The sequence below is a fragment of the Podarcis vaucheri genome (assembly GCF_965113315.1).
Source record: "Podarcis vaucheri genome assembly, chromosome: 2".
NCBI classification, from domain to species: Eukaryota; Metazoa; Chordata; class Lepidosauria; order Squamata; family Lacertidae; genus Podarcis; species Podarcis vaucheri.
The window spans coordinates 9,172,257-9,185,169 of NC_138760.1; the positions used below are offsets into that span (position 1 = coordinate 9,172,257).

Sequence of the window (12,913 nt, forward strand, 5' to 3'; positions counted from 1 at the left end):
ATCAAAGCCCACCTGAAGTCCCAAAACAAAACTATCATATCCTGATCCATGCAGATCCATGCGTGTATGGAGCGATCTGCGTTGATCTGGATCTGATAGTTTACGACTCCCTGTTTAAGGGATAACATGTATAATAGTATGTTTTGGGACTTCAGGTGGACTTTGATGTCCTTCAGGTGAGCTTTGGGGCGTACGGCTTTCCTCCATCTCTACTGTGCAGGATTCCTCTGGAATTACAAGATCTTTTGCACAGCTTTCCTCCATCTCCACCGTGGAGGATTTCTCTTGAATTACCAGGTCCAGCAGAGAACCACACTTTGAACACGTAGTAAGACTCTCGTTATTCACCGCACTTCCTGGGGTAATCACCACTACAGTTTCTATTTGAGATGTATCTGTTGCGGTGGTCCTGATGCAACATCTCTCCATCCCAACAAATGCTGCACTCAGCAGCTGGAAACCTGCAGCAATATAGCCTAGATAAATAGAAGGTCCAATATGCTGCTCGCTGGGAATTTGAGGCAATTCAAAAGCTTCAGGGAAGTCAATTTCCCCATTTTGTAAGACAGCAGACATGTTCCATATCACGGAAATCAGGATGAGTATCCCTGCTGGTAAGTTCAGCAGAGCTCCAAGCCCAAAAAAGGTCAAGAGAAAATCCTTATGGTTTCTGGTCTCGAACACATTGCAGAGGGCAAATGCCTGTAATCCAAGGGCCGCTGAATTCATAATGGCAGCTAAGGCCATTAAGTCCTGAGCAATAAAAATTTCCCTCGGGAGGTTTGGGTGTTGTTCATGGAGCTCTTCACAATGGTAATAATAGTTTCCGTCGTTAGAAGGGTCTTTCAAAAAACAGACCTGCCAGATCCCAATCCAGATGTTTCCAGAGCCAATTCCCTTTATGTTTTCCACCCGCCACACTCGCCAGTTGACAATGGCTATTGAGGCAATGCACATCATCCAGGCCATAATATCCATCAGGAACGCACACAAGTGGAGGCAGGACACCAATCTCAGCCATCTGACTACCAGGGAGCCTTCTTTCACCCGCAGGGGGGGTTTGGAGATGAGGGGAGCAGGGGAGACATTGGCAGACATCCTGGAAACCAAAGAGAAGACAAGATGCAGTGAGAGAGGGAATAACAAGCATGTCTAGTCATTGAAGGACATCCTTCCATGCACAGAAAGAAGCAGCAAAAGAAAGAGTTCCCCTCCTCTCCCCCCCACCCCCCGGTTAGGTATAGACATCTGATCCACACATACTTTCTTCCAGCAAACTGCTACTGATTTAATATACTCTTGCACTGTTGCTGTGCAAATGGCCAGAACCTCAGCAACCTGTTGTGGATGGGAGCTGCTCATGTTTAGCTGTCCTGCTATCTGCTACTGCAGCTATCCTTTTCCACCGAGCATAAACACACCTGATGGCATAGTGAGGAATGTTTAATCCATTAACTTACGTGAAATGACTTCCTCAGCTACAGTCTAGCGTGCCAGGAACAGAGCAGGTATTTGCTAGGTGCTCCTGAGCCTCAAGAAGACTGAGTGGTTGGCCACTGAGCTGACGTTCGCCTGAGCAGCCAGCCAGCCACAGCAGCAACTGCTCTGCAGAATTCTTAGGTCAGTTACAGTTAGAATCCTGACAACAACACAAATCATAAATCCAAGGTACTGGTCATTTGGAACATCAGGAAAGTGGGAAATGGGAGGGAACTCAGTTCCCTTCTTTCCCAATGCAGAGTGTTTATTCCAGGACACTGTGCAGTTAAAACACGTTCTTCCTGAAGTCAGATTCAGAGCAGTTCCAGCAGTAAAAATGGTGATGTGTGTATCTCAGTACAGATCTGTTTGATGGTCCTGAATGCATTTCATAAAGGATCTCCATGTACAAGAAAGGCTAATAGCATGAGACATAAGAATTTCCTTGGCAAAATTATTGAAGACTCCTTACAAACCTCTCATTCTTCTTCCCCATCCCATCTTGTTTGGACATTATAGTAAGGGAGAAGATCTTAGTTCTTTTCCTTTGCACTGGGATTACATGAAATTTGTGCCATGGGATCCCATCACTCACACCAATATGGGCAACACCATTTTCAGAACCTAGGTGCCCATGATTTAAAATGGCTTTCCTAAGACACTTCAGTCAAAATATTTGTGTTGCTTTCTTTCTGTTCCTTTTGAAGGACCAACCACATCTGCTAGTGGGTCCCTGAAGCACAGATTCACACAAAGCGGCAAAACGTCCTTGCAGGTTATTAACAGGATTTTATTTGAAGTGTATATGCAGAACAAAGGTACAGGGCGATAAGTACGCAACCTGCACACCCAGTCAGGGTGCGCCCCCTTTATATAGATTTGCAGAATAGAATACCACCTGATCTCTTGTAAGCCACCTGATTTCTTGTAAACCGAAAGTTATGGCAACTTCCTATGTCCTTACATGGGCTTGCCCCCCCTTTCCTTCCTGCACCAGCCTCTCCACGCCATGAACCTTGACACGTGTTCAAATGTAAAACATGTGATTTATACTAATAGCATTAAGATGGGGCTTTGTCTCCTGCGTTACCCTCCTCCCTTTCAACTTGCCTCCTTGTCTTCAGTCTGCCCCCCGTCTGGGGATAACACCCATTCAACCTTGCTCTTATCTTTTACCCGTCTAAGCCAGACATTCCAAAGAGAGGCCCATTTTACTGTAACATTTAAGCAACAGAAAAAATCCTGTCCCGCTGGCTGGTGTAGAAACCTCCCCCCTTTGGGATAATATAGAACAATATTGTAATATGCCCATTCACAAGCAATGGGCCTAAATCCATCTATTTCACCTGAAATAAGTTTGGGAGCCAGCCTTTAAAAATCTAAAGGAGATATCAAATTCAGAGGAATTAAAAGCTGTCATCTTTTTGACTATTTTAAACATATTAGAACATACACAAATGTTAATGTTTGAAGGAAGGCAGCAAATGGAACATTGGAGCCATCCATTCATTTCAGGAGTTATGACCATTGATAAGATGAAGCACTTTCACATCACATGGCAGTGTGCAGTGCTTTTAAAAAGGTAAAGTTAAAGTGTGGCATCTGAATAAGCCTGCATTTTATTAATGTTTGATCAGGACTTGTATATTAAAGAGAGAGCTTAGATTTTCAAAAGTTTCAAGCCAGCAGTTTACAACCTTGGTAATGTTTATTCTCCTAGACAAGGGCCCCTTTTGATTTATAGCAGAAAACAATTCTCAAAGTCGTAAAAGCTGGAATTACAGACTGAGAGTGTAAAAAAGGGCAGAGACCAAACATAATAAAACCGTTAAACTTGAGCCACAGGACAAAAGGCCAAGAGCACATGGCTGGCTAGAGAGGGGGGGGGAGTGTAAAAAGGGGAAGAGGCTTTTTCTCCTATTTTATTTTGAGGCTGTAAACTGTTTCTTCCTTTTTACTTTGAGGAAGTTTATCCTTTTAAAAGGCTATCTATGTTATGTATTAAATATATTGTCTTAAATGTAACTATGCAAAGGATTTAGAAAGTAACAAATTTAGATGTTAGATTCTTATTTCATAGAATCATAGAGTCCTAGAGTTCGAATAGACCACAGGGGCCATTGAGCCCAGCCTCTTGCCAGACAAGAAGACGCCAAAACGAGCCCGCATGATAAATGGCTATCAGACCTTTGTTTAAAGACCTCCAAAAGGAGATATTTCATTGATGATGCATGAGAATATGAACCCAAGGTCTCTGACATCTGTTCAAGATAAAATTTTAAATTATTATCCATCTGTTTTGGAGGGCAAGGAAGGCAAGAGGTGAGCTGGTAATTAAGATTCCTTGTTGAGACACATGTAAGATATATTACTACTTATTTGTCATTTATAGATGAAACAATATATAGCTCTTTGTGTTCCATATAAGGACAGGAGGATATGGGTGTATCTCTTAGAATTAATTATAGCAATCAGCCAATAGGAAATCCAACCAGGCTGATTGAACAGAGGCAGCCACAGGAGGAGCAAAGGGGGGCTGGATTAAGGGAATATAAGTGCTGGCCATAATGGCAGGAGGCCAGGCCAGAGCTTGGTAACTATATACCACTGTGCCTCTTATTTATTTGTCTGACAAATAAATTATTTTTTAAATTTCTCTGTTGCTGCGTTGAATATTTCATTCCAGCTAAGCGTTAACCACAAGCAGGGTGCTACATTTTATGGTGCCTGCGACTCGGATAAGTGGTCTGCTGGAACGCAGCCCCTTCGCCTTACTGGACGGGGTACAAGAGAGAGGACAACTGATTGCCTACCCAGCGCGCACTGGAAAAATTTTTTCCAGGGGAACGCAGCAGTCTCGTCTGTCTGATACCCTGCCCACTGACGGCGACGGACCGGGGGGGACCAGAGAAATAAACAGGGAACCAGCTAAGGGTAAGTGCACTAAAGGGTTTTGGCCCTCCAATTAATTGGGAGGAAGAGAAGTCCTGATCAAACTTCTGCGTCTCAGTAAAGGGGAACTGAGTACGCTAGGTGGCTGGGTACATCAGATGGTGATCTGGTGTAGGGAAAAGGGAAGATTGGGAGGTAGAGTATGGTTGAAGTATCTGGCGCATTGCATGTGTGAGAAAGTACAATGTGTAGCTGACCTAAGTGTGAAAGTGAGTACTACTTCGTTTCCCAGTAAGGTGTGTGTGTGAGTGACTGAGTGGATACTTCACAGGGCCATACAATGGGAGTTGGGGGTTCAAAGGGGGGAAATACACCTTTTAAATGTATGTTAAATAATTTTAAGAAAGCCTTCTCAGGGGCATATGGAGTCAAAATGACGCCAGAACGCCTGAGAACGTTATGTGAATTAGAGTGGCCAAAGCAAAATACTGAATGGCCATCTCAAGGAACCTTTGATATAAATTTAGTAAGCAAACTTTGGCCTAACATCGCCAAAGATACTGGAGGGTGCCCAGAACAATTTTCATATATAGATTCTTGGCTGAGCACATTAAATAAAAATCCTCCATGGATAAGGGAATGCAAAGTCCAACGATGCAAATTATTGGCTGTAAAAGCCGAAGCTAGGAAAGGAATCTTGCCAAATAAACTCAAACCCATTTTTGAGGGACCAGAGGAAGAGGTGCTTCTATCTCCACCCTATGCTCCACATCGAAGGGAGCCTAATTCAAACCCTCCACCAGTTGTAACCCCAAGGCAAGAAAGTGGAATGAATAATGGGGGTGGAGTCACAGAACTTGATTCCTTGATAGATTATGATAAATATCTTCAGGAGGCATTGGAGTCCTATAATGAAGCCCAAGCAGAAGTGGTTATTCCACCTGTGAGTCCCAGTAGAACTCCATCTACAGTCTCTTTTAGTGGAATAACTGATTGCCTACCCCAAACCCCTGTACATCCAAGTCCTAGAGAATTACTACAGAAGTTACAGGGAGACCTTAATCGGTCAGCAAGCAATACAGCCAGGCGTATAAAGCTGCTAAAAGAACGCCTTGGGACAAATACCATCCCCTATGATTTGAGGCCCCTAGAGCAAAGCGAAGAGAAAGGTCACGTACTAGCCCCTCTCAGAAGAGTATTTGATGCACTTGAGGAGCCTGTGCTGGTTAATGGGCAACTCGGAACACGGCCACCTTGAACTTCGATCCTCCAGTACATTCCATTCACAACTACGGTTCTGATGAATTGGAAAACACCCCACCTTTCGCAGAAAAACCTCGGGCTATGATGGACTTGGTGACTTCAATAGTAAATACTCATAGTCCTACTTGGACAGATTGTCGCCAGCTCCTGAATACTCTCTTCACCACTGAGGAAAGGAGAGACATAATTGAAAAGGCACAGATATATTTGCGTGAGCAGGCCAGAGTGGGAAATATTTATAATATTGACAGTCATCTCCAGGACAACTTTCCCTTGGAAGATCCTAATTGGGATCCAAACAATGCAATTCACCTGGCCAGGCTTACCACTTACTGCCAGATGCTTGTGCAAGGTATCTGCAGGGCATGCCAGAAGCCCACTAATCTGTCTAAAGTCTCAGGAGGGTAGACGTGTTACCCATAACACTGTTTCGTGTTCGGTGCACACCCACAAAAAGACTTAAGTTGTCACCTTTTGAGCTCCTGTATGGGAGGCCGCCCTCCTTTGTTTAGGATATCCCAACTGACCTCAAACAAATAGGAGACCATGCGACACAGGGACAAGTGCAATCTTTCTCCCGTGTTTTTGTCTCTCTCCCGTGTTTGTTTGTTTGTTTTTTTATCTTAACAGGTGGGCCCTCGAGCGCACGCCGTGCAGCATTGCCGTGCCGATTCATCAGCTCCAGGCTGGCATAGCATATGGGTGAAAGAGTGGAAACGTGATCCATTTGCACCTAAAGTGGCGTGGACCTTACACCGTCTTGCTCTCTACTCCAACAGCGGTGAAGGTAGCTGAGGTGACCCCCCTGGATTCATCACTCCCGTTTGAAGAAGTCCGAAGGCAGTTGGACGTGCAAAGGTGACCCCTCTAATCCTTTAAAACTGACTCTCTCCAAAAACCCCTGTATCTAGCCCTACGGGGAACGGGCTGGGTCACGGGCGACATTAGACGACCGGCCTGCTGCAGCCACAACACTGGAAGCTGGCTGACCTGCGCACGCCTGAAGCTTGAGGAGCGTCTGAACCAGAGACTGTGAGCGGAAAGATTCTCTTATACAATTGATTGACTGCCCCCTTGTGGAACAATTATCAGAGATATTACACATTGGGGATCCTTGGGATATATGTTTTGGTCTTGGTGGTTCCCCATTTCTGTCACTGGGGGAATTATATTGGGACTGATATTTATTTGCTATCACAATAAGGTAATCTTTTGTGAAAGGAATGCATATGCTAGACATCAACATGATTTTATTATTAATCCTGATCCCTTGGGAAGGGGAAGGGTCCTTGAATCTGACCAAATTTGCTAAATATGGATTCCGCTATGACCACAATATGTGGGTAGGTTTAGCTGAAATGGTAGCCAATGTTGCAAATAGGACCAATTGCCTTGTTTGCTCTCTTGGGCCAGATGATTCAGAGGGAGGTATGCCCTTAGTACTAATACCATTAAATGCCATTGGTAGGGTAAGCGAAATGCCACACCACACAGAAGTACAGAATTTCCCCGGATGGAACTCAACTAAACCATTACGAGTTATACCTGTACAAGGGGAATTCTGTGTACATAAATCATCAGATGCAGCTGATTCTACCATGATAGGCTCTTCTCATTGTCACTATACCTGGGATAATATTAAGAATACCTGGGCAAACGGTACTACCTATCGAACTCGGAATGCCTTGCCCTGTGCACCTTCTTTTATTCATGCATGGAAAGTGGTATGGAACATAACTGTGACAGAGAAAGGCAATCTAACATACTGCACTGTGAACTCTATACCCCTTTTGATACTTTGCCTTATGCACTCCACATACCAAAACCCTCAGACCCGATGGTTGTGGTGGATATGTGGAGAATGGGCATACAAGAAACTCCCTTCCAAATGGAGTGGGACTTGTTTCCTGGGATGGGGGTTTTACCACCAGTGTGGATTATGCCCACTAGTTCAGCAAAGCGAACACGAAGAAACGCTGATATTTCTCATATAGCAGGAGGAAGTACCCAAAGTTGGAGCGGTACTGATGATTGGCCACCAGAGCGCATTATAGCCTATTATGATCCTGCCTCCTGGAATCCTGGTGAGCTCATACAAGGGGCACGGGATCCTATTTATAATCTAAACAGAATGATTCGATTGCAAGCAGTAGTAGAACTTGTAACCAATGTCACGGCCCAGAGTTTCAGACTTATTGCATAACAGCTGGATGAAAGTAGAGCCGTCATTTTGCAGCTGTAAATGGGAATGGATTATGTACTTGCCAAGCAGGGAGCCCTATGTGGAGTCTTGAACTTGACAGGGAATGCCTGTTGCTTTAACATTTCTGATAATGGTGAGGCAATCCGTGTGTTGGCCACAAAGATGGAAAGTATAGCACATGTCCCAGTACAAACATGGGAAGGATGGGATATGGGATGGCTCACCAATTGGTTACCTAAAAGGGATACTATTGTCTTGCTTGTTTTTCTTGACAGTAGTAGTGATGGTTTTATGTATGATGCCAAGTATCATTTCATGTTTTAGAAGTACAATTAGCAAGATGATTTCGAATGAAACTCTACCTCATATCATGGCCCTATACAGAGCTTTAACTCAGGAATATGATGAAGTTCAAGCTATCAAGGACTCTTGGTGGCAAGGTCCTTGAGCTTGAAAGGGGGGAATGTGGCATCTGAATAAGCCTGCATTTTATTAATGTTTGATCAGGACTTGTATATTAAAGAGAGAGCTTAGATTTTCAAAAGTTTCAAGCCAGCAGTTTACAACCTTGGTAATGTTTATTCTCCTAGACAAGGGCCCCTTTTGATTTATAGCAGAAAACAATTCTCAAAGTCGTAAAAGCTGGAATTACAGACTGAGAGTGTAAAAAAGGGCAGAGACCAAACATAATAAAACCGTTAAACTTGAGCCACAGGACAAAAGGCCAAGAGCACATGGCTGGCTAGAGAGGGGGGGGGAGTGTAAAAAGGGGAAGAGGCTTTTTCTCCTATTTTATTTTGAGGCTGTAAACTGTTTCTTCCTTTTTACTTTGAGGAAGTTTATCCTTTTAAAAGGCTATCTATGTTATGTATTAAATATATTGTCTTAAATGTAACTATGCAAAGGATTTAGAAAGTAACAAATTTAGATGTTAGATTCTTATTTCATAGAATCATAGAGTCCTAGAGTTCGAATAGACCACAGGGGCCATTGAGCCCAGCCTCTTGCCAGACAAGAAGACGCCAAAACGAGCCCGCATGATAAATGGCTATCAGACCTTTGTTTAAAGACCTCCAAAAGGAGATATTTCATTGATGATGCATGAGAATATGAACCCAAGGTCTCTGACATCTGTTCAAGATAAAATTTTAAATTATTATCCATCTGTTTTGGAGGGCAAGGAAGGCAAGAGGTGAGCTGGTAATTAAGATTCCTTGTTGAGACACATGTAAGATATATTACTACTTATTTGTCATTTATAGATGAAACAATATATAGCTCTTTGTGTTCCATATAAGGACAGGAGGATATGGGTGTATCTCTTAGAATTAATTATAGCAATCAGCCAATAGGAAATCCAACCAGGCTGATTGAACAGAGGCAGCCACAGGAGGAGCAAAGGGGGGCTGGATTAAGGGAATATAAGTGCTGGCCATAATGGCAGGAGGCCAGGCCAGAGCTTGGTAACTATATACCACTGTGCCTCTTATTTATTTGTCTGACAAATAAATTATTTTTTAAATTTCTCTGTTGCTGCGTTGAATATTTCATTCCAGCTAAGCGTTAACCACAAGCAGGGTGCTACAAAAGGACCCCTGACAGTTAAGTCCAGTCGCGAACGACTCTGGGGTTGCGCCACTCATCTGGCTTTACTGGCCGAGGGAGCCGACGTTGATCCACAGACAGTTTTTCAGGTCATGTGGTGAGCATGACTAAGCCGCTTCTGGCAAAACCTGAGCAGCGCACAGAAACGCCGTTTACCGTCCCTCCAGAGCGGTACCTATTTATCTACTTGCACTTTGACGTGGTTTGGAACTGCTAGGTCGGCAGGAGCTGGGACCGAGCAACGGGAGCTCACCCCGTCAAATACGCAAGTCCAGTTCTATATCTGCATGACATCCTCCACACCCAAATGCTCTCCCGTACTGTTTCCCCCACTTACCGGTATGCTTTTTTTTTTACTGGAGGTGCTGGGAATCAAAACTGGGAGTTCCCCAAATGCGTTGTGCAGGCTCTTTCCCAGAGCTACGGTCTTGACACTTAGATTTGTTTGCAGAGAAAGATCGGAGTTCTCCACTCCCGAAACGTAACTGCTCCGCTCACATGCTGCGCCCTCACCTGGGGGGGGGGGTGTCTCTCCTTGAACCTCCATGGAGATCTGCAGCGCCCTCTCGTACATCCTTTGGGCCGCCGCTGCCTGGCTGTGCGCCAGGAGGTAGCGGCCGTACGAGTCGAGGGTCATTCCTAGGAGCAGACGGGTGTTGGATTTTTCTTCCTCTGTGGGGAACAGGAGGGGGAAAGAGTGTGGCGATGAGAGCCAGTTGGGTGTACTGGGGAGGAGGAGGCAAATTCTGGAGGTGGGGACACACATTTCTGAATTCGTGTGTCGGTATTGGGTTCAAATCATGCAAGGATAAACCTCGGGTGACCTCTGGGCTGCCCTCTCTTACTCTGCCCTGACTTACGGTTGTTGGAAAGGAAACAGGAGAGGAATTGTGAACACCAACCCAAGTTCCTGAGTTTGATAACGAAGGGTACCACATTTGGTTTTTTTTATTTACAGTGGTACCTCGGGTTAAGAACTTAATACATTCTGGAGGTCCGTTCTTAACCTGAAACTGTTCTTAACCTGAGGTACCACTTTAGCTAATGGGGCCTCCCACCACCTCCGCATGATTTCTGTTCTCATCCTGAAACAAAGCTCTTAACCCAAGGTACTATTTCTGGGTTAGCGGAGTCTGTAACCTGAAGCGTCTGTAACCTGAAGCGTATGTAACCCGAGGTACCACTGTATATAGGGAACAGGATTGTGATAGAGGTGTCTGAAACTATGCACAATGGAGAACAGGCTTTCCCAGACTTGGGTCTCCAGCTGTTTTTGGACTACAGTTCCCATCACCCCTGACCACAGGGATGATGGGAGTTGTAGTCCCAAAACAGCTGGAGGGCTGAGCTTGGGGATGCCTGCTCTAGAGTTTCAGGCGGGGGAACATCCCCAGCCCTCCCGGGAGATGCCATCAGGGACTGGACCCCCGGGGACCTTCTGCATGCAAAGCAGCTGTTCTGCCTTCCCACCATACCTGGCAAAATGTCAGCAGGGATGTCCTTTTGCTTTGCGGCCTTCTCCTCCAGGGTCAGAATGCAGAACTCGTAGCCAGCCAGGGCCAACTTGTCCCTAAACCAGAGAAATAAAGTAAGTGGGGAGGAGGATGTCATCACAATCCAAAAATGGGGAGCTGCATTGTGTTTTCTTACTGCGAAGCTGCTTGGTGTGTTTTTAGGGCTGCATGACTTAAATCGGTTAAATGAAACTGTATCTGTACATTCTGTAAAACCAACTGAAATATCGTATTTTTTGCTCTATAAGACTCACTTTTTCCCTGCTAAAAAGTAAGGGGAAATCTGTGTGCGTCTTATGGAGCAAATGCAGGCTGCGCAGCTATCCCAGAAGCCAGAACAGCAAGAGGGATTGCTGCTTTCACTGCGCAGCGATCCCTCTTGCTGTTCTGGCTTCTGAGATTCAGAATATTTTTTTTTCTTGTTTTCCTCCTTCAAAAACTAGGTGCGTCTTGTGGTCTGGTGCGTCTTATAGAGAGAAAAATACGGTATTCAGGATACACCATCTCCATTGAAAACTCTGCTCAGTGACACCCATCCAATAGAAAAGTGCTGACCATCTTCCTGCAGATACACTTCCGTGCAGGGGTTTGGCCGACAACTTCTTCCCGAGTGTGGGGATGTTTCCAGGGGCTCTTTGCTTTTCCCTGCCTCCCCTTTCATCCTCACCTGAGGAGATCTTGGCCATTCTCTTGACAGGGACCTCCGTTCTCAGGCCGGATTTCTGTTTTCCTTCATTCCTCCTTCTCCCCGTCTGGTTCACTGAGCAAATAAGAGAGAGGAGGTTTCATGCAAGTCAAGGTGTGCAATGGATCTTCAGGGCATTTGGAAGGAAGAAAAGGTTCAGGAACAAGCGGCGCAGCAGCCCCCCAAGCGTAAAAACACATTTGGACATATCGCTCATGAGATTCGCCCCCCACCCCCTTAGGATATAAATGCAGAACATCCCGTGCTCCTATTAGGCCGCACCCTGCTAGACCCTTTCCACGTGGCCTAGGCCCAGATTCGCTAGCCCCACAAAAGAGGCTCCTCATGAGGCCAGAGGAACATGGCCTGGCTGTGGGGCATGATTCGAAACCTCCAGTCCCAGTCCAGTGCTCTAACCACTAAAGCACACTGCCCCCCATTGCAGTCTATAACAGCCTGGAGGGCCACAGATGCCCCATATTCTCTGGCTCTGAGATTGCCCAAAGTTTCCTTTCTATCCCTTGTTGTGCAAAAAGAAAAATGCCCATGACAAAATGTGACATTTTTGGTTCTTTGGAGACAGTTCTGCTCCCCCCCCTCCATTTAAAGGAGCCTCATCCCTTTTCCAACCCAACTTCCTCCTGCACACAGCTTTAAAATTTCCATAAAGAACTAACTAACCAACCAGCCATAATTGGAATGTACGAGATTAAGGAGAGAATTTATTTTTATATAATGAAAATAAATGGGAGGATAAGTTAATTGCGCAAGGCAAGAATATATAGGATAGCAAAAATTAAAAGAAACAAAGATTATGATTTGGGTTCTTAAAATAACAACAACACATGCCTCCTCAGTGGATTTCAGAAGAAATATGTCTCTCTCTTTTTAAATTACCCAAAGGCTATAAGGCAAGGAGTTGTAGTGACAATGCAGTGAGATTCTACTCAGAGTAAGCCTATTGGAATGAAAGGGTTTGAATTAGTTGTGTCCTTTAGTTCTTGCTTTTTATCTAGATAATACCTAATTAGGAATAGGGATTGGTTTGCTTTCTTTCTGTTCTTGTTTTTATTACCGTATTTTTTGCCCCATAGGACGCACTTTTCCCCTTCCAAAAATGAAGCGGAAATGTGTGTGCGTCCTAAGGGGCGAATGCAGGCTTTCGCTGAAGCCTGGAGAGTGAGAGGCATTGGTGCGCACCAACCCCTCTCGCTCTCCAGGCTTCAGGAAGCTATCCGCAAGCCTTGCAAGCCCGGCGGGAGTTCCCGCGGG

The 12,913-nt window shown here is 44.9% G+C and overlaps 1 long non-coding RNA gene across 1 annotated transcript; it reads right to left on the reverse strand.

The window, feature by feature from the left end:
• Positions 1-362: 362 nt before the first annotated feature.
• On the reverse strand, positions 363-11,909 carry LOC309522956. Its single transcript, XR_014215183.1, has 2 exons — positions 11,624-11,909; positions 363-1,099 (listed from the first exon to the last, which is right to left on the reverse strand). It is a non-coding gene; the product is annotated as an uncharacterized lncRNA (long non-coding RNA).
• Positions 11,910-12,913: the final 1,004 nt, after the last annotated feature.